The sequence below is a fragment of the Perognathus longimembris genome, chromosome 3 (genome assembly GCF_023159225.1).
Source record: "Perognathus longimembris pacificus isolate PPM17 chromosome 3, ASM2315922v1, whole genome shotgun sequence".
NCBI classification, from domain to species: Eukaryota; Metazoa; Chordata; class Mammalia; order Rodentia; family Heteromyidae; genus Perognathus; species Perognathus longimembris.
In genome coordinates, this window is record NC_063163.1 from 83,770,479 (window position 1) to 83,796,713 (window position 26,235).

Sequence of the window (26,235 nt, forward strand, 5' to 3'; positions counted from 1 at the left end):
CCCACAGCCCCAGCTTTCAGCACTCAAAGTCATTTCCCTATTTCCTTCTATTGTCTTCTGTCCCTGCCCTCTAACAGCAGAAACCTTTGTTGGTTTTGTTTCCTTTTGTATCCTCTTGTGCTATCTCTCTGCTGCCTGGCAGGGAACAGATGCTTACTGTTAAGTGTCTGATTGATCTAATTCCCAGAACTCTGCATCTACAGAGGTTCTTTAACCTTAGTTTTTGAATGAAGAAAGTGAGGTCAGAGAGGTTAAGTGTCTAGCCCCGGGTCACAAAGCATATGATTCACTGCCAAGAACTTCAGCCTGCTACTTTTCCTTGTTCAGTAAGTGGGGGGTCCAGGGAAGGCAGGCACAGAGCTTACTGAGGGGTACCCCTTAAAGCACAGAAAGACACTTCATGGTCCCAGCCCCACATGGCTCCTAGGGGTCAGGGACTTTCCTCCCTGGCAGTTTGTCTTTGTCTGGTTAAGCTAGCTAGAGAACACGAAAAGGGTGGGCTGGTTTTGAAATATCAGGCAGTGGGCTACAACTCCAGAGGGAGATTAACCTGCCGGTCTGAGATTGCTTCTGTGTCTGCATTCATTCCTGCTGGAGTCTGGAACTTTCCATGGAGGAGCCAGAATGCTGCCTCACTGGGCTGGCTTCAGGTGCAGAATGAGTCTGACCTGGCTTTGGAAGAGCCCTCCCCACCCCAACCCAGGTAAGGGTGGGCCTGAGACTGGTCTGGCTAATCTGCATACTCCATCCTGGGCTTCAGCGATTGGTTGGAGGATGGATGTGAGACACAAAGGGGTCCAATGAGAACCCACTCAGAGACAGAAAAGGTCCAATGAGAATCTGCTTTGGGACCTTGGCAGGAGCCATCTACATCCATCTTCCTTCCCTTCTCCTCCCTTCCCGTCCCTCCCTCCCTCCCTCCCTCCCTCCCTCCCTCCCTCCTTCCCTCCCTCCCTCCCTCTCTCCCTTTTTTCCTTCCTTCCTTCATTTTTTCTGGTAGACTGGGAGTTGGGGCTCCTGGTGGCCTCCTTGAGAACTCTGAAGTGGGCACCAACCCAAGGACGGTCAACAGAGAGACAGGAGAGCTGGGATCCAGAAAGAGACAGACCCCGCTCCACATCTTTGAGCTCCTTCATCTACTTGTGCCTGATCTCTCCCGTGACACGAGCTTCAGGTTAAGGTTTCTCTGTCGTTTGGTGGCTTCGAGTCAGACTCCTGCCACGCAGAAGACGTCTCCACACAACAGAGTTTTAAGCCCCATTCTGTGGGGAAGAGTCACCAAAAGGGACAAGGCTAGTTTCAGCATTTCTTTGGTCGAAGTGACAGATAGGCAATAATAGATGCATTTTCTTATATTCCTTTAAGTGTGTGCGTGTGCGTGTGTTCATGCGCAGGGGTGCCTGGGAGCCCACACTTTCCCATTTGGAGTCCTCAGTGAACCGAGTGCTGTCCTTTGTGTCCAGATGCCTGACCAGGGTGCTGTAGGATGCTCCCGAGGGAGGCCTGGCGGGAGGAAGGTTATTGGAGGCATGTCTCGGGAGGGGATGTTGGGTCCCTGGCTCTCTCTGCTCTCTCTTGGCCTCCTGGCAGCCCTGGCGTGCCTTTGCCACACACTCCCATGGTGCCCCTCCCCTTGTCACACACCTGGAGCCACGGGGCCAGCGGCTGGTAGAACCAGACCTCTGGGATAGTGAGCCAAGCAGACCTTTCCTCTCTTTAGGTTGCTTATCTCAGGTGCTTTGTTACGACAACAGGCACACTACGGATGTAGCACTTCCTTTGCCCTTTGTGGAAACCCACTGGGCCCTCTCCGTGCTGACACCCAAAGGCCTCTGTGCTCTCCCCCGCAGGGGCCTTCAGCCCTGCGTTCCTCTGGACTGACATGTCTTCAGCATTTGTCCCGTGCCTTGTTCCTATTAAATAGAACAGGTAGCCTTCCTTATGCCAAAGTGTAAACGGCTACCAAGGCAGCGGTTTAAGTCGGGTGTCTTTAGTAGAGGACGACTTGATTTCCAATCACAATGGCAGTGGTTGGGACGGTTAGAGGCTCTGTGGACAAAGCCCCCTTTTTGGGGGGAGGGGACAGAGGGTGACTATTCATGCACCCCACTTATCTATGAGGTCAGCTCTCATGGAGGCTAGTGGGGTATTTTCTAAGCCTTGGCTGTGGTGAGAAGGAAAGTGAAGAAGCCGTGATTGTCCCGGTGGGGCCTGTGTTTCTTCTCTTGCTCCCCTCCACTGGACGGGGTGGGACCCAGTGAGGCTGCCCAGTTTTGTCTAGGACAGCCTGGCACTAGTCCCTGAGGTTGTCCTCCTTCAAAAGACCTCACGGTTGGAGTCCCTGCTCCTCTTCACACCTGATAAGCAGGTCTGAGTTTAGCCAAAGCCCATGGCACAGAAAGAAGATGTGCCTGCCGGTCCCCAGCGAGGCTGGAGACACAGGGAGGGTGGGGGGTGGCTAATGCACTGCTGGCCCTGGCCCAGGCTCCGGCCGCTCCTCTGTAATCAGCTAAATTAGTCCTCTGGTAGAACAGCTCATCAAAGATCGGCTCCGAGGCAGGACTGATGGACAGTCACCTTTTCAAGGAGCTCCGGGCCGGGGGATAAATGGCCCATTTACTCAAGAGACTGCAAGTGTGTGTTTTCTTCCAAGTCAATAATTTTTCCTTCCTCGCCCTCCCTCTTCCCAGTCCCGGGCAGAGAGAGGCCATGGCAGGTCTGATTGCGGCACACGCTTGTGACAGCTGGAGCTGAAGCCGCTCCTGGCTGGCTGTGCGGGACGGAGTCACTGCGGAGAACTTTCTGGAGCTGATGTAGAGCTGTGGTGGTGGGTGTTAGGCAGGTGATCCTTCCGAAGCTCACTGTAGGGGCCATGTGCTCAGTCGTTGGGTCACAGAGCTCAGAGGTGCACCCCCAGAACGTACACGGGGACACGAGCCCCTGACTGCTCCAGGAGCGCCTGGGGACTCAGTTGCTCTGCGTAGCCGGGTGGCGTTTCAGGCATGGGTTCAAAATGTCCGTGTGCCCAACGCAAGCAGAAGCTACCTGACGAGAGGCACGGGGCTTCCGAGGCGGAACCACAGGGTCCCAAACTGGTTGTGGAGAGCTAGAGACGGACACACATGTGACTTAAAAGCACACATGGAGCGCTGCTGGCTCACGCGCGTGGCTCTAGCTACTCAGGAGGCTGAGTTCTGAGAATCATGGTTTGAAGCCAGCCTGTGTGAGACCCATCTCCAACTAACCAGCAAAAAGCTGGAAGTAGAGCTGTGGCTCAAGTGGTAGAGCACTAACCTTGAGTTAAAAAAAAAGCTCAGGGACAGTGTTCGGGCCCTGAGTTCAAGCCCTAGGACATCACCATCACCACCACCACCACCACGCACGTGCGTGCGCACACACACACACACACACACACACACACACACGGGGCAAAGTGGATGACTGACGGAAGACAACCATCAGACTCTTACATATTTTTCTGGTTTTGTTGGGCGCTGTCCCTGAGCTCTTTCACGCAAAGCTAGTGCTCTACCACGTTGAGCCACAGCGCCACTTCCGGTGTTTGAGTGGTTAATAGCAGACAAGGGTCTCATGGGGACTTTTCTGCCCGGACTGCCTTTGAACCACCATCCTCAGGTCTCAGCCTCCTGGGTAGTTAGGATGACAGGCGTGAGCCACCGGCACCCAGCCCCTTCCATACTTTTTTTTTTTTTTTTTTAACCTCAGCTTGGTCCCGAGATACTTTGAGATCATTCTGTCGAAGGAAGAACAGTTCATGTTACACGGAGGCTCACCTCATGTGGACACCATCTTTGATTCGGGCAGAGAGAGGTGCCTGGGTGTTTCTGAGGGTGTGAGGATGATTGAGGGGAGACGTGTCAATTGTTTTCTTGTACGTAAGTGAGTCTAAACTTTCCTAGTGCTGTGGATGTGCTTGGAGAGGCCGCCTCCCACCCCAAATAAAGGCATGCTTGTGCAAGGTGTGTGGTGTGGCGTTCATCACAGTGAATTCTGTTGTAGAGTGTGTAAAAGTGAGCAAGAGTGAGCAACCTGTCACGGACCACCTTGGTGTGGGGGTGGCCCTGCACCCAGCAGCCTCCAGCAGGGAATCCAAATGGCCTCCTGTACACCACGTTCATAATAACAAAGCCCAGTGCTGTTCCCCCACAAAATGTGCCAAGCAAAATGAAGACATACTCTACACACTGCCTCAGTTTGCCTCCTGGGGCATTATGGATGGGGTGGCTATGAGGGTTTCTCTGCACCCCTGTGTACAGATAGAATATTTGGGGCTCAGGGGGGTTAAGAAAACCTGAGGCCACTAACCCCATTGTTAGTGGAGCTGTCATGTTCATTCTAGTACTGTGTCCTGAGCTGTTACTGCATGCACTCACACGTGCGCACGCACACAGACTCACACGCCTGATTCTCTGTGGCCACACGGGGTGCTGGGTGACCCCAGGTCCCGTGCTGTGGCTCGAGCTTGCCTTCTTTCTTAGTGACCGTCTCAGACACGGCCATGCACAGACTCTGTGGCAGTTGCACGCTGACCTGCACATTTGTGACCCTTCCCAGTCCTACCTGGCTACGGAGGGAGAGGCTGGACTTCCTCCAGCTCCGGCTTGTAGGAGGAGAGTCGGAGTGACGCTCCATTAAACAAACTTATAAAATATGCATGCGTGCCTGCCCTGGTGCTTCAGGGGCAGCTGGCTGGAGCGGGATGTGGGGGAGTTCCCTGGGGTCTCAGAGTGTCTACGGGAGGGGCGTCACCCTCTCTTGCATGGGGGCCTCGGGTAGCTTAAGCTGTGACAGGACCCATTATCTGGACGGGACACAGCGACTGGCCGAGCCTCGAAGTGCAGCCCCTGCATCCCGGCCCAAGTGCTGCCCTGCAAATGCCCGGACTTCCCAGTACACTCACGGGGCTTCTAGAAAACCGGGGCTCCGAGCTGCCCTCCCACCTGGGGCCAGGGGCTTCATCGTGAAAGCCGTGGGCCACCCTCGGGGCAAGAGGCCTGGCTGGGCCATATGTCTGCTTCCTGAGCCTTGGGCGGCCTCTCTGTGTCTCAGTTTGCTCCCTTGGAAGATGAGAGGAGGACAGTCCCTCCCGGGGGTGGGGGGAAGGAGGGAGGGTTGTGGAGGTTATAAGGGCCCGGCACCCGTCAGTGTCATCACTAGATGTGCACACGCTATTTAGAATCTTTCCACATGACAGAGGTGAATGTGACCACTGGCAAAGCGGCGCTGGTGAGCAGGAGCCAGCCACGCCCTGGCTTCCCGCAGCCGCCCGTCGCCCGGCCGCCTCCACCCCGTCCAGCCGCTCACCCGGGGACGCCTTGGCTGTGGCCCAAGCATTTCTCACACAGGAGTGCCCCTCACTCCAACACCCACACCTGCCCCGTTTCACGCTGGATATATGACTTAATTGCACAAACCTCCTTGCTGGTGTGCCTTTTATAACTTGATTGTTCCTCTCACACATTAACAACGTACACTCTGGGTTAGAGTACCCCGGGCAGGGAGCTTCAACCACAGACATTAACTTTTCTCCCAGTCCTTGGCCGGGCGTCCAGGAGGAAGGCCTTGGCAGGGTTGGCTGTTCTCGGCCTGCAGTGCAGTTCCGTTCTCGCTGGGCCTTCTGGAGGCCTCCCTTAGTACCTGTGCATCAGGAAACAAAATGTTGTTGACTTGGAAAGAGGAGAAGAATGCCCACGATGGTTTCTCTGTTGATGGCTTTGATTATCCTCTTCCCCCTCTGTATTTGACCACTTTCTTATATTTGCCCAGACCTATTGATCTGGTCTGAGTTGTCTGGTTCCATTCTCTGCTTGTCTTGCTATCCTAGGACTTTTGTTTATTTTTGTTCCTTAATCTTCATATAAAACCGGGGAGCAAGGGTTTATGATTTAGACGGGAGCTCTATGGACAGTGTGGTTATTTCGCTCTAAGTTTTAGTAGCTGGTTCCTGGGCTCCATTCACTATTTTTGATCTTTCCCCCACACCTGCAGGTATCTTGCCTGTTCGCTTCCCCTAGTTGTGTGTGGATGGCTCTTTTTTTTTTTTTTCTTATTCGTGGTTAAATTCATCGGGCTTTGTCTGTCTCTTTGTTTTGGATTTTTTTTTTATAATCCAAATTCATAATGCCTCCTTTCTCCTTCTGTCTGCTTTTGTGTCTCTCCTAGCTTCCGAGTTGATGCGCAGAACATTAATTAGTGTCCTTTAAGGTATAATGATTGTAGCATTTAATACTATGACTTTGACTTCTGATTACAGCTTTGGGCACTTCCTCTGCGATTAAAAAAAAAGATTCCATATTCCCATTATTGTAATTATTGGTTTGGACTCCCTCTTTGTCTCCAGTTATTTGGGACAATACCTTTGTATATCTCATTGGTTATGTTCTTTTTTTTTTTAAGTGCTTTAAAAAATAACGTGTTTTATTATCCTGTACTCACTGTCCAGCATCTGGTCTTCAGATACTCCTATAAAGGCCTGATCTTTGGGGATGTGTGGCTCAAGTGGCAGAGGACCTTAAGCCTGGAGTGGACAAAGCTAAGCAGGAGTACAAGGCTCTGAGTTCAAGCCCCGGTACTGGCACAAATAGCAACAACAACAAAGCCAAGAGTCGGGATGCCCCTTGACCTAAGATAGAGTGGAAGTTCCTGCTTACAGCTCTGATGCGTCTGGACTGATGGCTATGCTGGGGAGGCTGTTTGTCTGCCTTGTGTTTGGAGTGGTGAGCTGCCAGGCCTGGGCCCAGGCTGTGCTTTTCTCCTGCAGTCAGATGCAGGCTGGATGGGGTGGGAGGCGATGGTGCCTGGCCTGAGGTCTGGGGCTGCTCACCTTTCTCGACCAGGGGCAGGCGTGGGATGGGGCAGGCCAGGTTCCTGCCAGCCTGGCCCGTGGGCAGCCCCTCCTGGGTTCATTGGGAATGCTTGCTGGTGAAGCATGGCGTTTCATCTACAGAGAGGAACGGTGCTGCCTGAGAGGCTCTGCTCCGAGGCACAGAGTCAGGGAGAGCTTTGCCCTGCATCTGGGTTCGGTTAAGGACTCCGGTGCGCGCATGTGCACGCCGGAGTGTATGGGCACGCGCACAGAAGAGAAATGACCCTATTATGGGGCACTCATTACAGAGGCCTGGAAAAGGTTAGGCCGTTTGCAGACTATATGTCTTAATCTTCCCACTACTGCACGCTAACCTGCAAAGAGAATCTATAACCAGCAAGGCCCTGGCTTCTTTCCAAGCTCTGGCTCAAGCAGACCTTGACTTTCCCCGCCGGCCACCTCTCATTAGTACTGCAGATTACCCTGGGGGGTGGGGGCTGCAGGTCCCGGTGCGATGGAGATCAGTGCAGAGCGGGAGCCCCCACTCAGTGGTGGCAGGTGCACATGGGGGCCTGGGAAGCCGGGAGCCACGTCCCAGCTCTGTAGCCTTGCTGATAGGTGGGGCGTCTGCTCACCTGCCGCGGGCTGGTTCTTATCTGCGCTAACAGGTTCCCTCCCAGTGACCTCATTATTTGGGAAACCTGAGGCCTTCCGAGGCCAGATCGTTCGCTGGCTTTGTACACACCATATGGCGCTACACAAGTGGAACAAGGGAGTAGGGGGCTCCCCTCCATCATGCTGGGCTCAACGCGTCACCCAAAGGGCCAGAGCAAAAGCACTGGGTGACTTATCCTTCTGAGCCTCAGTTTCCCCCTTGTGAGTGGGGAAGGCGGCAGTCTGGGGCACGTGTACGCTCTGGCAGTCTACTCAGCACCACGAGGAATCATTCCTTCAGGGACACTTCCCCTCGGGCACCGAGACGGCTGTGGGTCCCCTTCATCTCAGTTCCCCCCTTCTCTGCTTTCCCATAGCACTTAAATGAAACTGGGCCTTGATTGCTGTGAACTCTCCCCTGCCTCCCCATTCCTCCTCACCGGGGCCCAGGGCAGACATTACTAATGGATTACTGGACCCTCATCCACTGTGAGCTCAGATCTGGACACAGCATCATAGACCATCACCAAGCCGCCAGCATGGTTAGGTCGGTGTCAGCACAGGTGGCCTCGAGACATCTCTTAGATGACAAAGATTCTGTCTGGTGAGCCTGTGGTGAATAAGCTGGCTGGATGCTGTCCTGAGCTGACCACTGGCATTGGTGATAAAATGACCTTGTCTCTCTTGAGAGAGCAAACGCTACAAAGATACTTGCAAACAGTTTGTTTCCTTTGCAGAGATGGAGGAAAACTGGCAGCTGCCTTTTTCTCCCTTATCTCAACATTTACAATGCTTATTTTCTCAAGTAAACCCCACATTAGGCCTGGTGGTTCAGGTAGGATGGATCCTACTTGCCTATTCCAGAGTATAGCTCTTGACCAATCAGCCACCTCCATCCCTCTGACCTTGGTGATTGGTTCAATAGAAGGCAAATAACCAATTGGAAATACTACATTCCTCTGGCATTAGTGATTGGCTCAAAACAGTGAGGACCTAGCCAATCAAAGCACTCCTCTCTGTGACTGCTTTTCCAGTCCACCATGTGACTCAAGCCAGGTATATTAGACTTGGGTTTAGTCCAGGAGTAAGTCATTTGGGCCTAATGGCTTTTAATTTTCCAAACTACTGAAGTAGCTAATAAGCAAGATAAAGGGTTGGAAAATAAAAGAGACAAGCCTGCAGGTGTGGAAGGGGTTTTCCTCTTTCCTCACTACCTTGGAGCAGCCCATGTAGCCCTTTGATGGTCAGAGGTAGGCTGTGAGAATGTCCAAAACTTATCTTCTCTGTATTACATTGTAGGGAAAATGAAAAGATGAAATTTTGAGAACCAGATACCTGAGAATTGCTGGGGACAAATGACACGAGCCTCTCTCTGCTCCGGAAGGCCAGATGGCCTGGTGGGACTTTCTGTGGCTGATTCCTCTCTGTTGAGCCCCTTATCTCCCTGATGAGCTGGAAGCCAGGACGCTGAGCTCAGCCAAGGGCAGGTCATCAGCCTGTGACGGAACCTGCTGAGTCCCAGGTGCTTTCTGCCCATGAACTTGAGTACTGGTTAAAGTGTGGGTCTTGCCTGAGTCATCAGAGTGGTGGACATTGCTTGGTCGCCTGGCCTGAGCACTTGAGAGCAGACACAATCTTTCCTGGGAAGTCAGTCCCTGACTGAGCCTTCTGCTGGGAATAGGGACAGAGAAGGGGACCCTGCAGGGCTGGCTGAAGTCAGAAGAGGGTTTCCAGGAGCCCCACTTTCAAGAATGGAGCATCTGTACTTTCTTTCTCCACTGGAAGATGGTGGACAGAAACCTTAGCGTTGAAAGATGAATGGACCAAGAGGCTCAGGGTGGCCCACTGTGTGTATTAGAGGGGTCCTTGCCTTTATTGTTGTGTGTTATTTTTCAAAAAGGAGCTGGTGTTTATGACAGGGATGGCCCCGGCCATCCTCTTCCTAACTTACATTTCCTGAGCAGCTGGGATGACAGCTGTGTGCCACCATGCCCAATTTTTATTGGTTGAGATGGGGTCTTATGAATGTGTGCCTGGGTTAGCCTTGAACTTTGATCCTTCTGATCTCCACCTCTCAATAAGCTGGGATTAAAGGCATGAACCACCAAGCTTACCTTGGGTTAAATTTTATCTATGAACCAATTACAGTGACCAGAGGATGGATAGTTTGATTGGTTTAGACAGGGGATTGGCACAGATTTTCTCCTTGAAGGATCAGATAATATGTATTTCAGCTCAGCCCGTGAACCAGGTATCCCTCTTGCACATACAGAGTTCTGCTACTAGAGCATGAAAAAGGTCACAGGTAATCTAGAAAGGAGATAGCTGGGGTGTGGTTTTCTTTATAAAAGCAGGCAACTGACTCATGGGATGACTCCTGCTTAGACTAATTAAAGTTCCATCTTTGGAGCCAGGTAAAGTCATCTATCTTTTCTAAGCCAGAAGGTGGAGTGTGAGGATCCAGAAGGGGCTTAACTAGTGGTTCACTGGGAGAAAAGGCACAAAAGGTTGATGATGGGCAGAAAAAAAGCAAGTTATTGACCACAAAGTTCACGCCGAGCTCTGAGAAGGGCTCTTATGGCACCTTTCAGAGAATTTTATTTTTTTGCCAGTCCTGGGGCTTGAACTCAGGGTCTGAGCACTGTCGCTGGCTTCTTTTTTGCTCAAGGCTAGCACTGTGCCAACTTCAGCCACAGAGCCACTTCTGGCCTTTTCTATACACGTGGTGTTGAGGAATTGAATCTAGGACTTTGTATGTATGTGGCAAGCACTCTTGCCACTAGGCCATATTCCCAGCTCCTCTTTGGCACCTTTCAGTGACAAGCAGAGACCCAGGTTTGTCCGCACAGTCACTTGCCTCCCAAGATACTTTCAGAAGGGCATTGAGAAGGAAAGAGAAGAGAAGGAGGGAAAGGAAGGCCCTGACTCTCATATTTACATATTTTCTCTTTCCAGTGTGCTTTCAAGTTTACAACATCAACATCTTGTGAAACAAGGAGAAAACACTGGCTGGGCTGAGGCTGAAACTGCCTTCCTTTCATTCTTTGGGCTTATGAAGGCTGTTCCTCTTCCGGTAGGCAAGGGACATCTGGTTACCAACTCTTCTGAAAAGGAAGCAGGACCCTAGATGTGTGGAGGTGGTGAGCTGCTTTCTGGAAATGCTCCCCACTGGGCAGACCTTAAAGCGGGGGGGGGGGGGGGGGGGGGGGAGGGGGATGTTGAACCAACAAGTCTAGAAGAACAGATGAAAGGCCCGCAGGGCCACTTTGTAGGCAGCCAGTGCCACCCCCCCCCCCCCCACCGCCTTCTCTTCCATCCCCGCCTCTCTCTGCTGCCCTCTCCCTCACAATATAGTTCATGTCTTCCAGCTAGGTGGCCCAGGGTGTGCTCGTCTCTACCTGTGGCTGTGACGTTTGTGCTCTGAGGCCAATGTCCAAAGGCCTGTGGAACTTCTGTGGTCCTCTTTGAAACCCATCCTCGAGGCCACGCCCCCAGTAGTATTTACGATCCTTGGGCCCTGCCCTTGCTCTGCCTCCCTCAGGGCCCTGGTAGACCTGGTTGCAGTGGGCCAATGGGTGGCAACAGGGAGAGACCGGAGTAAGGGAAGGAGGCCCAGCCATCGACTCCCCTTCCTTACTTCCTGCCTGACAAGACTCCTGTCACCATTGCTAGAGGACTAGCTTGGGTCCAGTTCCAGGCTCCACCTCCCACTTTCTCCTGAAGCTAGCCCTGGCCACCACTGAGCCTTCCTGGTGTCCTCAATCCTGCCTACACTCCTGCAGAGCCCTGTGCGGACCTCGCCTCGGATGGAGATGAGCTCTGTGGAGGGTGGCTCTCGTGTCTTGTGGGGATTGGGGTGGGCACGGGAACCCCCAGCTGGGCCCCCTGCTCACAGTCGTGGCAAAAGCAGCTGCTCTGAAAAGTGTGTCTGAATTCAGTCTTTGGCGCCTGACAGACTTGTACTTGCATCCTGGTTTTTCCAATTACCAGTTGTGTGACTCATTCTCTATGTTTGAAAATTGGGATAAGACATCTGACCTCTTTGGATTTTCTTGCCAATTAAGTGAACTAGCAGTGCATTTTGATGGTTTTTGTTTGTTTATATGATCATCATCGTGTAGTTACCTTTCTTAGTCAGGGTGAACGCTTTGCTAATGTACATGTCTGAGTCATCTCTTTAGAGTCTACGGTCCACATGCCCCAAGGTGCCTTTTGCTTCACAGGGTTTGTTCAAAGCAGATGTGCTTAATAGAAAAATGGGTCATGGCTGAACCTGACCATCAGTACTGCTTAATGTTCCGCTCAGAATGCAGAAAGACTACATTTCCCAGCATTCCTTGCAGCTGGGGCCATGTGTGGTGATGGAAAGCTTGCAAGCCTGGGTCATAACCTCCCAGTGCATTCTCACAGTGCAAGGTCAGCCAAAGTTCTGTTTTCTGTCATGAAAGTAAGCCTTTTGGACTGGGGAAGGGGGATGTGAAATCTCCATGACAACTACCCTTTCATTGTCCCCCCCACATGGAAAGGTAGCAGTTAGCCAAGAGGGATGGGGAAATATACCCGGAACCTGAAAATGCAGGATGAGATCACAAGGTCTCTGAGAAGGAACCTGGTAATTAAACTTCCCAATTTCCAGCCTCCTTGGCTCACCAAGGTCATGCAAAGTCAGGACAAGGGCCTTTTGAGTTCTTCCCACACCCCACACCTAAGGATTAATGACAGGCTTCCTTTCAGCCTAAGGTAGGTCAACAAATAGTTCCTAAAACAACAGGTCTTTGACTTAACCTACCCAGGCAGTAAACAATGCCCTAGGGGTCAAATGTAATCCAGCCTCCTGGGCTGGCATAGGGAGCCAGCCTCTTATACTTCAATAAAAACCTGACCTAGGGTGAGAAAGAATTCTGGTCTCTCTCACCCCTGTGGTGACCAGCTTTCAGTCTGTTGGAAATGCATTCCTTGCCTCTCATGACTTCTACAATGCTTTGCATCTTGCCTGAATTTTCTCCACTACGGGACAGCCGCCCGCCACCCAAGTGACCCATAGACAAGATGCAAACGAATGTGCTGGCTGCATTCACACAGAATTGTTCACAAAAGGAAGTGAGAAGCTGGATTTGCCGGTATGGTTTGCTGATCGGCAGGCTAGATTTGGAATACAGTTTGCCGATCCCTGTTGGAGCCCGCTGTTCCTCCTTTTGTGGACACCTTTGGAAGTTGTCTCCATCCATTTTGTTTCCAGAAGAGAGCTGCTCAGACTGGGTTGCATATAAAAAGAAGGGCTGTGTGGTTCACCAAACTGAGGGTGAAAGGTGCAAGGCATGGCCCACGGTGCTTGGTGAGGGTTCTTTTTTTTTTGGGGGGGGGGGGGCGATATAACATGGCAGAAGGGTGGGTGGTTGTGGGGGAGCCAGACTTGGGAGGAACCAGGTCTTGTGATGGTGAATTCACTGCTACCACAGAGCCTGTGACACTACACCTCTTCAAGCTTCCTCCTCTTGCTACTGTTATAGGGGCCACTGAATAGCAGCATGAGTTGTGGATGGATGATTGAGGTCTGGTGGACCCTTGAGCTGAAGACAGCGCCTGAGTCTCTGAACAGCTAAAGGGAACATGGTCCTCCTCCTCCCCCAACCCCTTCCCCGCTCGTCTCCATGTGGACTCCCCAGTGCTGTGCTGAGTTCCTCGGGCACAGCAGAGAAGCCAAGACCTATCATCCATCCACAATCTGAAAGACTGAGAAGACTGCATGTGGAAGATTGAGAAGACCATACGTGGAATAGGAAAAGTGAAGTGTCAGAATTTGGGTCAAGAGCATGGTAGAAACAACACTCACCACAGTATCAAAATATTCACTTGTTCTTGGTTGGGTTTTTCTCAAACCTTAGCCCTCATGGGCTCCAGAGAAGTTGCCATCTGAATTTTATGAATGAGTGAACTGAGGCCTGCCCAGGGGCAGCCTGCAGGTGGAGAGTGGAGGCTGGGACTCCCACCTGGCCTCTGCTCCCCAGCCTCTAATCTCCCACCTTCTTTGAGACCTGGAGACATCAGGTTTTTTTTCTAGCACAAGGAGGATTTAAATCCAGATCATGCTAAGTGAAACTTTGGTCATGTGGGGACAAAAGCCATTTGGGAGCTGATTTCTCTGGAATCGACTTTGAAATTGATTTATTGAAAATGTACTGGTAGATGAACTGTCTTATGATCACTTGTGTTTCAGAGTCCGAGGGGCCTCTGATGACCAGCTCAGTGGATGGCCCAGGCTGGGGGCCGCCTGCAGTTGGGACCAAGAGGCTCAAGAATGGAAAAGGGTCAGGGACTCAACAAGTGGACCATGGCTCATGGCTGATGTTGAGGTGGAAGAGCCGAAGATCCAGGCTCCCGTGCCTGGAGTCCGGAGAAAGTGGGAAGGATTTCTGTAGATCCACAACACGAATTGGAAGAGGAAGGTTGATGGATATAAAGAAAAAGATGAAACTGAATCTCTCAGACAGCCAACGGCCTAGTCTGTGAATTTGGATCCCATGGGTGGTGGCGCCGCAGGCCTTCCCAAAGGTGCAGGACTGATCAGGAGTAAGGTTCAGAAAGATGGCTGTGAGATCCTTAATCCTAAAGTGGCTGGCACTTCAGTGTGAGTGAATATTGGCCAAGTGGGTGGACAGCAAGTCGTGTGCTTTAATAATAATAGAAGCATCAGCTGCCTTCCAGTTTCTATGGTCGTCGTCCTCTTGAAGGAGAAATTGACCCGGAACCAATCTAGGAGCCCAGGTCATCAGATCCTCGACCTCTCCACCCCAGGAAGGAGAGCCACAGGGCGTAACGCGCCTTGGGACTGTGGTGTGCGGGAACATCTTCTCCAGTCCTCCCGGCTCTCAAGGGCCACAGCTGCGGGTGCTCTCAGACTCCTGTCCTCCCCTGCCCGACGCGGAGTGGTCAGATGTGGAGACCGGCCTGTGGGACCACAGCGGCCATCCCGGGGACGTTTCTTTTAGCCTCGGCTGACCCTCCGATGTGACAGAGCAGAGAAGGGGGTGTGGGTGGGGTGGGGAGGACACCCGGCATCTGAGCCAGCAGGTCCTTCACTGAAGGAGGAGACCCCCTAATCGCCGGCCTGTCTTTATCCGTCATCTCAGCTCCTCTGCCCGCGGGCCCCACGCGCACGTCCGGCCCACGGAACTTCTAGCGGTCCCCAGAACCTCTCAGTTCACCCCGCGTCCGCCTAGCAGCCCTGCTTCAGACCTCAGGAGGGCTCCGATTGGCTCCCCTTGGGCGTGGCGTCCAGCTCTCGAGCCAATCGCCGCCGTCAGGGGACGATGCGGTCTGTGGATTGGGCAGACGTGGGGCACGTGACCCGGTCGTGCCCACCCGCTGCCGTGGAGGGGTCTCCCACCCAGCGCCCGGCTGAGGAGCAGAAGCGGAAGAGGAGGCCGGCAGGCGACCTGGGAGACGGGCGACACGCTCCACAAACATCCCTTCTTCTTCCCTCTGTGCCTCCACCCTGACCAGGCGACCCCCGGCCTCTGTGTGTTCCGCGAGCTGTGTCTGCTGCGGCCTGCCAGGGCCGTGGAGGGGTGCGCGCGCGTATGCGTGCACGTGTGTGCGTACGTGCGGAGGGCGGGGCGGCGGGGAGAGGCTGGCCTTTCTGTTCAGACGTGTGTAAGTCTAGTGCGGGCTTCCCAGTCGTCGCTGTGCTACCTCGGGCCAGGTCGCCTCTCTCAACTCCAGTTTCCTCCAGAGCAGGAGAGAGCAGACCTGTGGCGTCTGGAAGCTGCCAGGAGGGCAGTGAAGCGCTCCGGCAAGAGGGGGTGCCTCCCGAGGAGCGCGGGCCCCGTCGCCGTCGTGCACCGGAAGGAGCGCGGGCACCGGAAGGCGACCTTCGTCGCGGTCGTCAGTGCTGCTGAGATGTGTGCGCTGAGGGAGGGCGCGATCGAAGCCCATCGCCGTGCAGCCGGGGAAACCGAGGCCCGGAAGTGAGCGTGGCCCGTGTCAGTGCTGTGGAAGACCGCTGCGGAGCCCCAACCCGAGCCCGAGCCCGAGCTGGGTACCCGTGCTCCTGCCCGAGGCTTCCAGAAACCACTAGGCCACAGCAATGCTTCTGGCTGGCAGCGTGGAGCAGAGCAGGCTCCACCCACCGCGTGCAGGCAGAGGAGTCTGCGTAAAACAAGTACAACCACTTGTTCTGGAATAATTTAGGATGGTCGTTGTTTTTGTTTTTGTTTTTTTTGTATGAGAATTGCGCTCTGAAAAGCTTGGTTTATGGCGTGGCCTTTCCCCTTTCCCTTTCACAAGATGCTTCTCTTTTCTCCTCCCCTCCTCCCCTCCTCCCCCCCTTCTTCCCTCTTCCCTTTCCTCTCTCACCTAGCCGATTGTCTTTCTCTCCTCTTCCTTCCCTTCTTCTCTCCCTCCTCTCTTTCAACACTTAAAGACACCATGCCTGTGCTATGCTCTGCCCCGGGCAGAGGTGGAATGCCACCTGGTTGTACGTTTTCAGTGTTTCTCAAGTTCATCTGTGGCTGGCATTGTCCCCAGCACTGGGGACCGAGCGGGAAGCAGAGCAGCCTGAGCGTCTGCCCTCGTGGGGCCAGCGTTCAATGCTTCCCCACAATTTTCACTCTGTTCCTTGGCATCTTTGCAAAGTTCCATCACCATTTCTCAGCTGGGCCACATGGGACTGCCACAGGCTGAGCTAACTGCGGGGCCTCAGCTTCCCAAGCTGTAAATCAATGGGGTTAGGTCACCTCGGATTTAACCACAATACTGAATCTCACCTAAGTCCTTGTCTTTATATCCTTCATCAGCCTACATCAGCCTTCATGATATTAATAATTATGAGGCTGTGGAAAAGCTGGTATGGGGTGGGGCTGGAGGGGCTTGGGTATATCGTGAGGGCTTTTGGCAGGTGAAGGTCACCCTTAGACCCATGCTTGAGGGGAGCTCCTGTCTCCCAGTGGTGGCAGTACCCCACATATACCAGGGACCTGTCCCCTGTCTTTCTCTGGTTACAGCCATGCGCTGTGTTCCTGTCCCCTCCAGGCCTCTGCGGGATTCCCTTCCTTCTGCCCAGACGACTCTTTCCCCATTCCCAGCCCACTCCTCTTCCAGTGCTCTGTCCAGTCCAGGCTTCTGTCCCTCCGGGGGATTTCCCTAATCCCTTCCCATCTTTCCCAGACCGGGCTGGCCCCCAGCCATGCTCTGAGACCAGGTGCCTCTTCCTCCGTTACCACACTCAGATCCTTGACTACAACCCTGCAACTCAGGCTCCTTGGTCAAGAGATTGGAAGCTTCATGTGGAGGTGGGAGTGGCTCTGTCTTGTTCATAGGCACAGCGCCCAGCGTCCCAGCCAGTGCTGGGATGTGGAATGCACAATGAGTACATACCGGTTGAATTAAGAATGAAAGCTAGAGGGAATAAGTGGATGAATGACTGAGGGGTGGTGTTGGTGTGAAGAAGTGAGAGAGCAGGTGGAAGAATAAACGAGTGGATAAATGAATGAGTTGGATAGCAAATGAAGGTGTGCATAGTGACTGGATGACTAGTGATGGATGAATGAATGAGTGAATGGGATAGTGAATGGACGAATGAGTGAATGAATGAATGGAATGCCACCCCCTGACTACTGGGGTGGCCAGCGTGGGAGGCCTAGTCCCCCGCCGCTGTTGTCTGGCTCTGACAGGCAAGGCTTCTGTCCATCAACCATGTCTGCTGTGAACACTTGGTCTTGTCTGTCTGTCCTGTGTGTCGCCAGCTCTGAGTTCCCATGGCAGCTGCTCTCCTTACAATTCCCGGAGCTCGAGTCTGTGCTGTTGTGCCCTGGCTGCCTGGCCCGTGGCACACGTGCCCCTCTCCCCTGTCCTTCAGCTCCGGCTCCCCCCGGAGGCCTCTGGGTCCTAGTGGAGAAGGACATGGACAGATGGCAGGGGTTGGTTGATCTCCCGGGCTGGGCGCAGGAAGTGAATCAGCTCCTCCAGGAGGAGGGAGTATCTGGGAGCTACTTGCTGAGACTCACCCTCCCCTGACCTCTCACCAGGCACCAGAGGCCCCCAGTCAGCCCTACAAGGCTGTGACTCAGGTCCGCGAGGACAGAGCCAGCGCTCTGGCCTTGTAAAACAAGCCCCGGTTGTGGGCCAGGCTGAGCGGCTGCTCCCAGCTGACTCCCGCCAGCCCCTCCTCTGCCTATTTTTAGCATGGGGTAGTGGAAAAGGCAGCAAGCCAGCCCTGCAAGATAGATTTCTAGTCTTGGCTAGACTTCTTATAAGCATATGACTTTGGGGCCTGCATGTTCTTATTTGTAAACAGAGCCAAGTTAGTGCTATCGTTTCCTGCCCTTTGCTACCAAAGCTGATCACGCCCCCCCCCCCCACATATCAGTATCAGCATTTCACCTTCACCACCACTCCACCATCATCCATAGCTATCATCCTTACCACCACCACACCAGCATCCATGATCACCACCACCACCACCACCGGAGGGATTTTCCTCATCCTTCTGGGTTCCGCTCACTGGCGCTTGCTCTGTACCTGCTCCCATGGAAATATTTTCTTGTCAAACCTTTACACACATCCTGGGAGGAAGGTAATAATATATATATGTCTGAGCCTTTAGAATTGTTATTCCAGTTTTACAGGTGAGGAAAGGGAGGCTCAGAGAGATGAGCCATCATGTTCCCAGGTTGGTTGTATTCTTTCTTTCCTATTTTTTTTTTTTCCTTTATTGGTTGTGACTTTTTACTTGTAACAACGGATCTCATAAGGTCTGTTCCATGTTAAAAATTGATTTTTGACATCTAAGTACAATCAGATTATCAATTTATTTTATTTTATTTTTTTGCCAGCCCTAGGCCTTGAACTCAGGGCCTGAGCACTGACCCTGCTTCTTTTTGCTCAAGGCTAGGACTCTGCCACTTGAGCCACAGTGCCACTTCGGCTTTTTCTGTTTACATAGTGCTGAGGAATCCAACTCAGCGCTTCATGCATACGAGGTAAGCACTCTTACCATCACTAGGCCATATTCCCAGCCCCTACAATATTTATTTTTAAAATATGTGTTTTATAGAGCCAGGAGGGTTCAACAATAAGGGTATATTTATAGAGCACTGATAGAAGTTGTTCCTGGGGAAACTGAGGCTCAGAGAGATTTGGGGGGGGGGTAGGGGCTGGTTCCCAGCCACCTGTCAAGTTTGAGACTGGTTGGGGTACATTTCCCTCCAGGCAGAAACAGGAAGGACATTTCTAAAACACCCCAGCTCATGTTCCCTTGAGCAGGGAGAGGGGCTTGGGGTCCTTGGCTCTGGGGTTTTAAATCTGGCCCCTTTCTGTGTGCTTGAGCAGCCTTGGCTTGGTGAAGCAGCTGTACTCCCCGGGCATCCGTTTCCTTCCAGTTACCCACCTCTGTCTGTGTGAGAATGGAATAAAGTCATGTCATCTGAGTGCCGGATGCCTAGATATAATCAGTCAACACTTGCTTCCTGTTGGTTATAGTAAGACTAGGTCATTGTGTGTGTGTGTGTGTGTGTGTGTGTGTGTGTGTGTGTGTGTATGTGCGGGCGCGCGCGTGCGTGCGCGGGTGTGTGCACACGCATGCCCATATGTACACATTGCATATGCCAGCACTGGGGCTTGAACTCAGGGCTTTGACTATTTCTGCTCCAGGCTTGACTCTCTACCTCTTAAGCCATGCCTCAGCTTCAGACTTTTTGCTGGTGAATTGAAGATAAAAGACGCTCTGGATTTGTCTGCCCAGGCTGGCAGATCTCGGCATGCTGAGTGGCTGGGATTAGAGGTGTGAGCCACGGGTGGCTGGCTCACGTGACTGTTGTGAGGCGCGGTTAACCCACATCACGATGTAGAACTTGCGCCTGTGCCGGGCCCTCTCACGGTGGTCCTCACAGCTTTGTCTCTGCGCCCGCCCCTCCAGTTGACTTTCCGTGGGCAGACAAGGCCTCCAGGCAAGCCAACTGCTTCCCGAATCCCCTGTTAGCTCCCCGCGGGGCTCCACCCAGGCTCCTTGTGTGCCATGCACTTGCATCTGTCTGCGGCTGAAAAATTGACTTCTTTCCTCCCCCATTCAAATTATTAATTAGTTGCCTTATTGACTAATTTCTAAGCACTCAGTCAAATTGAGAAGCCAATCTAATCCCAGCCCAGAGCAGAGATTTAAGTTCATCCATTTTTTCAATTGGGTGCATTTCATTGTGTGGAAAAAGAGACTTGGAAATGATTCTCCCGCCGAGCCTGGTCGGCTCAGGGTGAGCCAGGGAGTTACAGCCATTCTTAAGAAGTCTGCTTTTATTTCTTTCCACTTCTTCTAGCCTATTCCCACAAAGAAGACACAACACCCAAAGACCCTCCCAGTCTAAGGAGGGAGAGAAAACGCCCCCAAAGCTCTCATTTCCATGGTTGGGTATATTGCGTGGAATGCCTACGTCTGCGTCAGGTACTTTTGACTCATTAGTAATAATTATGAGTCACTTTTATGCAATTGTCTTATATTCCGACAATCGGGAGGTCAGGAAGAGAGTGAGGAGGGACACGGTCCTTTTGGAATCTCTGTTTTCATGGAATGGTTTACTTTTAAGTGCCACGAGGTCATTGGCAAACAGCTCCACCGGCCTCCAGGACGTAAGGCCTGCTGGCTTTTCCAGGAAGGACTTTGAGGGCCTAAGATGTAGCAGATACACTGATTTTTCCACCAGTACAACTTCCCTTTGTCATGCCTTCCTTATTTTGTATTCGTCTCAGAGGAAAATGAAGAAAAGCAAAAAAAAGTAAACTCTGCAGAAAGTGGGGTTTGTAGACTGGCCTCTGGAACTTTCTCTTCCATTTTGGGGACTGGTTATAGGCGAACTTGGGCCCTTGTAGGTTGGAGCACTAGGCTCTCTCCATAGGAACAGAGCTGGGAGAATGGCTCAACTCCACTCCTCTGAAAATCCTCTTAGAGAGAAAGCAAAACAAACAGCATGGAAAGTTGGCTTTTCACTTGAGGGGGTGCCGCCTGCCACCCCAAACATGCTGTGGGCTTAGATTTATTGACGAGTGAAAAGAATCATTTAATAGTCAAGAGGCACCGGGCAACAAAGAGATGGAGGTAAATTAGTTTCAGTTCCTTCGCGTTTGGAATTTGAGCTTTAGAAAATAAAGTCTCCTTTCCCCCACTTACCCCTCATCCTAAGCCCTTTTTCAAAAGACACCCCCCCCTTCCCTCCTTTCCTAAATCTCTTCAAGAAATAGTTTCTTTTCTTTCAGAGAGAGAGAGAGAGAGAGAGATCAGGGAATTAAATTTGCCAAATATCTTCTTTGCATCAGGGCAGGCAGAAAATTCAATGAAATCCAAATTAGGTTCATTAAAAAAAAAAAAAAGGATTCCCCCCCCCCCCCGCTTGAATGCTTTAAGAACGCAGCCATGTATGGAGAGATAGCTTCGAAGTCTACCTTAATAACCAACTGCTTATTTACCTGTCGGCAGCTGTCTTCCATTCCTCCCTGGCCCGCCCTGCCCAGTCCCACATGCTTAAACATCTTCAAACACAGTGCAGTTGAAGCTTTTAGTCCCCCACACACCGGCAGACACCTGTAGGAAGTCGGGCTGTGGAAACCCGCAAGCTCAGCGTCCATCACAAGGGACAACCCAGGCCGACAGACACGAAGGACCTGAAGCCCCCAAGCCGCCGTGCGCGGCTGCAGACGCCTCCCCTGTCCCTGCCTGTGGTGGAATCTTGTCGCACAAACGTTCAGGAAGTTGTGACTCCCACACAGTCCATGTATTTCTAGGCCCAGTCCCAAGTCAAGACTCGCCTGTCACCCTGTTCTCCAGCTTGCATGTGACCTTTGACTTTCCGTGCTGCGTTTGCTCCATGGTCCACCCTTGGTTTCTCTTAGTCTGGAAAAGCCCAGATTCCATGATGCTACCCCAATCTCTGATAATCCTCATCTCCACTGAGGAGGCATTCAATGTCTCTGGGTTCCTGAGGGGGTTCAAATGTAACAGATGCATTTGAGGTGATACTGTATACAGCGGCCAACAAAAGAAGTGGGGGACACGGCGCCCTGTCCAAGGCCAGCGGTGTGTAAGTAACACGCTGCTGTTCAGAACGGAGCCTACAAGTCAGAAAATCTGAGGTTCACCCAGGTCTCCTCTGCCTGCTGCTGTGCATGGAGAACACAATGGTATGATTTTTTAACCAAGCCCCCACTTCGATTCTGAAAATTTCCTGTTTTTTTTTAATTTTTTGTTGGAGCCGATCACAACAAAACATTAGATCTCCCTCCCACACCCCAAATATAGATTTGATTTCCTCTACCAAGAGCAAAAATTACATTTTCCATTTAGCTACAAGAAAACACACGTTATCTTTCCCCATAGGGTGTCATTTACTACTGGCTTTTTTTTTTTTTTGAGAGCTAAAAAAATTGTCCCAAACAATGTTCTAAACTCATTTTATTGTGTTTTTTGGTCAGATGGGAAGAATGGGTTTTGATTTATTATTGTATGTAGATATTATGTAGACGTCCATGTTTGACATTTCCTGAGAAATAGTTCCGTCTCTGAGGTTTTTTTTTAATGCATTTAAAAAAAGATTTAGTGGTTTAGTTTAGTTTAGTTTTGTTTTCCACTGTGTGTATTTATGGTGGCAGATGACAGGGACCTTATGGCTCTTTATGTTTAAGATGTTATTAACTTAAAAGAATTTACTGGGAAATTATGAACTTTATAAAAGACAGACATTTCTTGAGAGTTGAGAGTCAATTTACTTTCAATGGTCTTTTTTTTTTTAAAGCCACTTTTTGATTCTTTCTTCCTATAATTACAGAACATTTTAAATATGAGTAATTATACCTTCACATATCTGGTGATTAAAAAAAAATAGACCTCTGAGAACGGCAGAGAAATGATCTCTCTGTTTCACAGTTCCATAACAATCAAACTCAGTTACCAAAAACAAAAACAAAAAACAAAACAAAACAAAAAACCCTCCCCAAACCTAACAACTCAAACTTTTGGGTTAGTCCTTCAAAAAAAAAATTCAAAAAGTCTAAGACTTTCTTGCAGGGGGTAGGGAGAAGGAGGGGTGGGTGAAATTTCAGATCTGAATGAAGTTATAACCCACATCAGGAAAATCAACCCTTTAACGAGAGAAATGAAAAAGACTTAATCACCAACACCCCTGGAAAATGACACTTCGAATCACATCAGGGCTCACCCCATAATGCCAACTGAGAGGCTTTCATCTGAAAAATGAAATACTTAATGATTTCAATGAGTTTGTACCTCTCCGAATTTGAGATCTGCCTAGCATGGTCCATGTCTGGATTTCCTTCAGATCTCCAAAATATTTATGGAAGCAATTCTTCTCCCTGTTTTCTAACCCCCTTTGCTTTCAACACGGCTGTAATTTACTTTTTTTTTTTTCTTTTTCCCCCTAGACGAGGTCTTTTTTTCGGGGTAGGGGGTGGGGAGAAGGGAGGTAGAGAAGAACTCTATGGTTCTAGAAAATGCCAGTTGGCATTTTTCTACGCTTGCTGTGGAGAATAAGGCTGGAGTGGGTCAGATCTGCTCAGAGGCCGGGAGGCTAAAGGCATTTTTATCCCCCAGCTGAACTTTAATGATTGGATGTATTTTGTTTAAAGAGGGGGAGAGGAATGAAAAATTAAACAACAACAACAAAAAAGGTTTGAATGGAGAGAGCATTCCTAAAAAACTAGTTAGTAGAAACCATTCAAAAACAAACAATTTGAAGCCCCCCCCCCCCCCCCCCGCCCATGCACGCACACACTCTTTCTTTTTTAGCTCCTTTTAGCAATTTGGAGAACAGGAGATTAAAGTCTTTGAGAAATTTCCAAGGTCAGACCTCAACTACAGAAGGATTAAAGGAGGGGGGGAGTAGAGAGGAAGGAGAAGGGGGGAGGGAAGAGGAGAGAGCTCTCTCCTCCCCTCTCTACTCCTCTTAACTAGTGGAAATAAATCGGAAGTTATTTCTTGAAATCCTCCTTTGCCCTTCAAAAGGTTCTGCGATGGTTTAAAGAAAAAAATTTCCTATTCCTCCCCGCCCCCCCACTATTGTAAGAAAAACAAGGCCAGCAGCAGGCGGAAGTGCGCGGTAGAGCGAGGGTCACTTCTCCCCAACGGGCTCCAGGGGGCGCTGCGGCCCCAGGAACCTGGCTACTGGCTGGATCAGCACTCAACATCTTTGGAACCATTTTCTCTTTAGAGGTCCCTAACCAGTGTTCCAACAAAGGAAATGGAAAAGGGAAGCCGACTATTTTCCCCCTTTCTGTATTTCATGTGCTATGTCAAATCTCTGCACTCAAGGCGGCAGGGAGGAAAAAATAAAAACAAAAACATGCCCTCTTGCTGTGTCTTTGTAAAAGCACAACTGTCTCTTTCCCTCCTTCCCTCCCTCCCTCTCTCCCACCCTACCTTCTTCCCCCCTCCTTCTCCCTCTTTCTCCCTCCCTTTCCTCCTTCCCCCTTTCTCGCTCACCTCCCCCAACCCTTCTCTTCCCTTCCTCCTTCCCTCCCTTCTCTCCTTCTTCCCTCCTTTAGTGCCCTTCTGCAAATAAACCCAGAAGCCCAGCAGCAGTAGCGGTATCTTTCCATCTACCTTGGTTGCATTTTTCTGATTTTTAGTCTGATCCAGTCTTTTACAGAATCTTCCTGCATGCGGCTGTGTTTTTCTTTCTCAGACTTGAGCAGGAGCGCAGGCTCCCAGTATATTTCATAGATCTTAACAGTAATTACATGGGAACTTCAAAGCAAAACTATTTGTCCTTCCTCTCTCTCCCCCTCTTTCTCTGTCTTTCTACACACTCTTTCTCTCTCTCTCTCTCTCTCTCTCTCTCGCTCAACTTCGCTAAATCCAAACGACAAAAAAAAATTCTTTTCAAACAGGGCAGAAAATTATCATGAAATTAGCGCATGCTCATCGTATAAACGCTCCCCAGCTTTCTGTGGGAAGCGGTGCAAAAACCCTGTAAAGAAATAAAAAGCTTAAAAAAAATTTGACCAGTTTCCATTAAAACTGAATTTGATCAGGTCTCAGAATGGTAAGTGGAGGGTTGGGAATGACCTGCAGAGACACAGAGGGTCAGAGAGACGTTTAATTAGGATCCCCCCCAAATTGACTGTGGTGTGGTGGACAGACCAATGCACCCTGCCCAGAACAGGGAAGCCTTCTGCCTCTAGCAAATTTGTGCTTTTTAAGGGAAAGGCTGTTTTATGGCTGAGTATAAATATTTTAAATGCAAGTTTTACATATTACACGTCTCAAAACCCTCCACCCAGTTTTGGTTTTATGTCTGCCTTGATTCAGAGCCGAGCCACCAGGTTTTCAGAGGTGTGTGTGTGGGGCGGGGGGGGGGGGGGTGGGGGGGGGGGAATTCATTCAATAAAATAATGAACAGCCAAGCTGGATGACTGATTGATGAGCTATTTCTAGGGTTTTTTGACTTTCTGATAAACGAGGCTTTATCTTAGGAACTGAAAATACTAGGAAGGAAGGGAATCAGAAAGGAACTAGAAAAAGATGAGGAAATATTAACCAAATCGTACGGAAGGACCAGGAGCGTGGAAGGGCCCCCTGGAAGCCCCATCCAAACAGAAACAGAAGGACCTCTCTGGATGCCGACTTAGACAGCAGGCAGGGGGCAGGCCGGCTCTGGTGGGCACTGCACTCTGTGCTAGAGGCAAGAGGGGGCTGCGGGTACCAGGGTCCCTGGATGTCACCTCCCTTAGCCAAACGTCCACATGGTGCAAAGGAGAGAGAACACTGGATTCTCACATATTATTGACACACCTTTTGGGGAACATGGCAGACATAAACAGCCCATCCATTCTTAAAAAGAAAAAAAAATCCCATCAAATCTGGCAACGGACTTGAATCAGAAACTAGAAAGATTTATAGACAGGATGCTCTGTTTTACTTCTTCGTAGAAGCACAGTTATTTAAGGAGAACCTAAAGTGTGTCCTCTGTGTGTGTTTGTGCTTTTTGTAATAGGCTGCAAAAAATAAGGTTTTTTGGGGGGAGGGGGGAGACCTTTGCTTGTGTGATTAAATAGAAATGCTTCTTTTCATGAGAAACACCCATTAATTTAATGTCAAAATATACCTGCCTGAACTGAAGGCCTCTTCCTTGGGAAATGGGATCGTGCGTTTCAGTTTTCTTTTTCTTCTTCTAATTTATGATTTTTTTTTTGATCTTTGCTGTGTTCCAGTCTCATAAACTTGCCGAGGAACATAAATCTTTTAGTAAACTGATACAGACAGATGATTTAGGGGTCTGGATTAAAAGTGGGCGAAACCGAAGTTCCAGAGAGTCTGTTACTATTTACTGATTAATATGAGAACAATAATCACATAGGTAAGAACAAAAACAACAGCAAGAGCGATCACAAGCCCAGCCGAGCTCTTGCAGATTTCTGATTTCATCTTGAAAAAGAAAAAAGAAAAAAATGAAAAAAGGGAGGCTTTATTTAAAAACGAAACAAATGTATTCCCACGATAGAATAATAGAGCATTAATGCAGTAAAAAAAAAAAAAAAATCCCTTAATTTCCCATGTCTCAAACTGTGAACCGTAGGGGAACCGTGGCGGGCGATCCCCGAGGCAGCTGTTGCCAACCTGCCAGCAGGTGGCGCTCCACCCACTGTTATACCCCGGGGCCGGCTTTTCTTTGTAGCTGTATTCTTGGTCTCTTTGACTAGGGTGTGGGCTGATCTGGGGGGCTCAGCAAGACCGTGCAGGGGCCTAAGGGAAGGAAGAC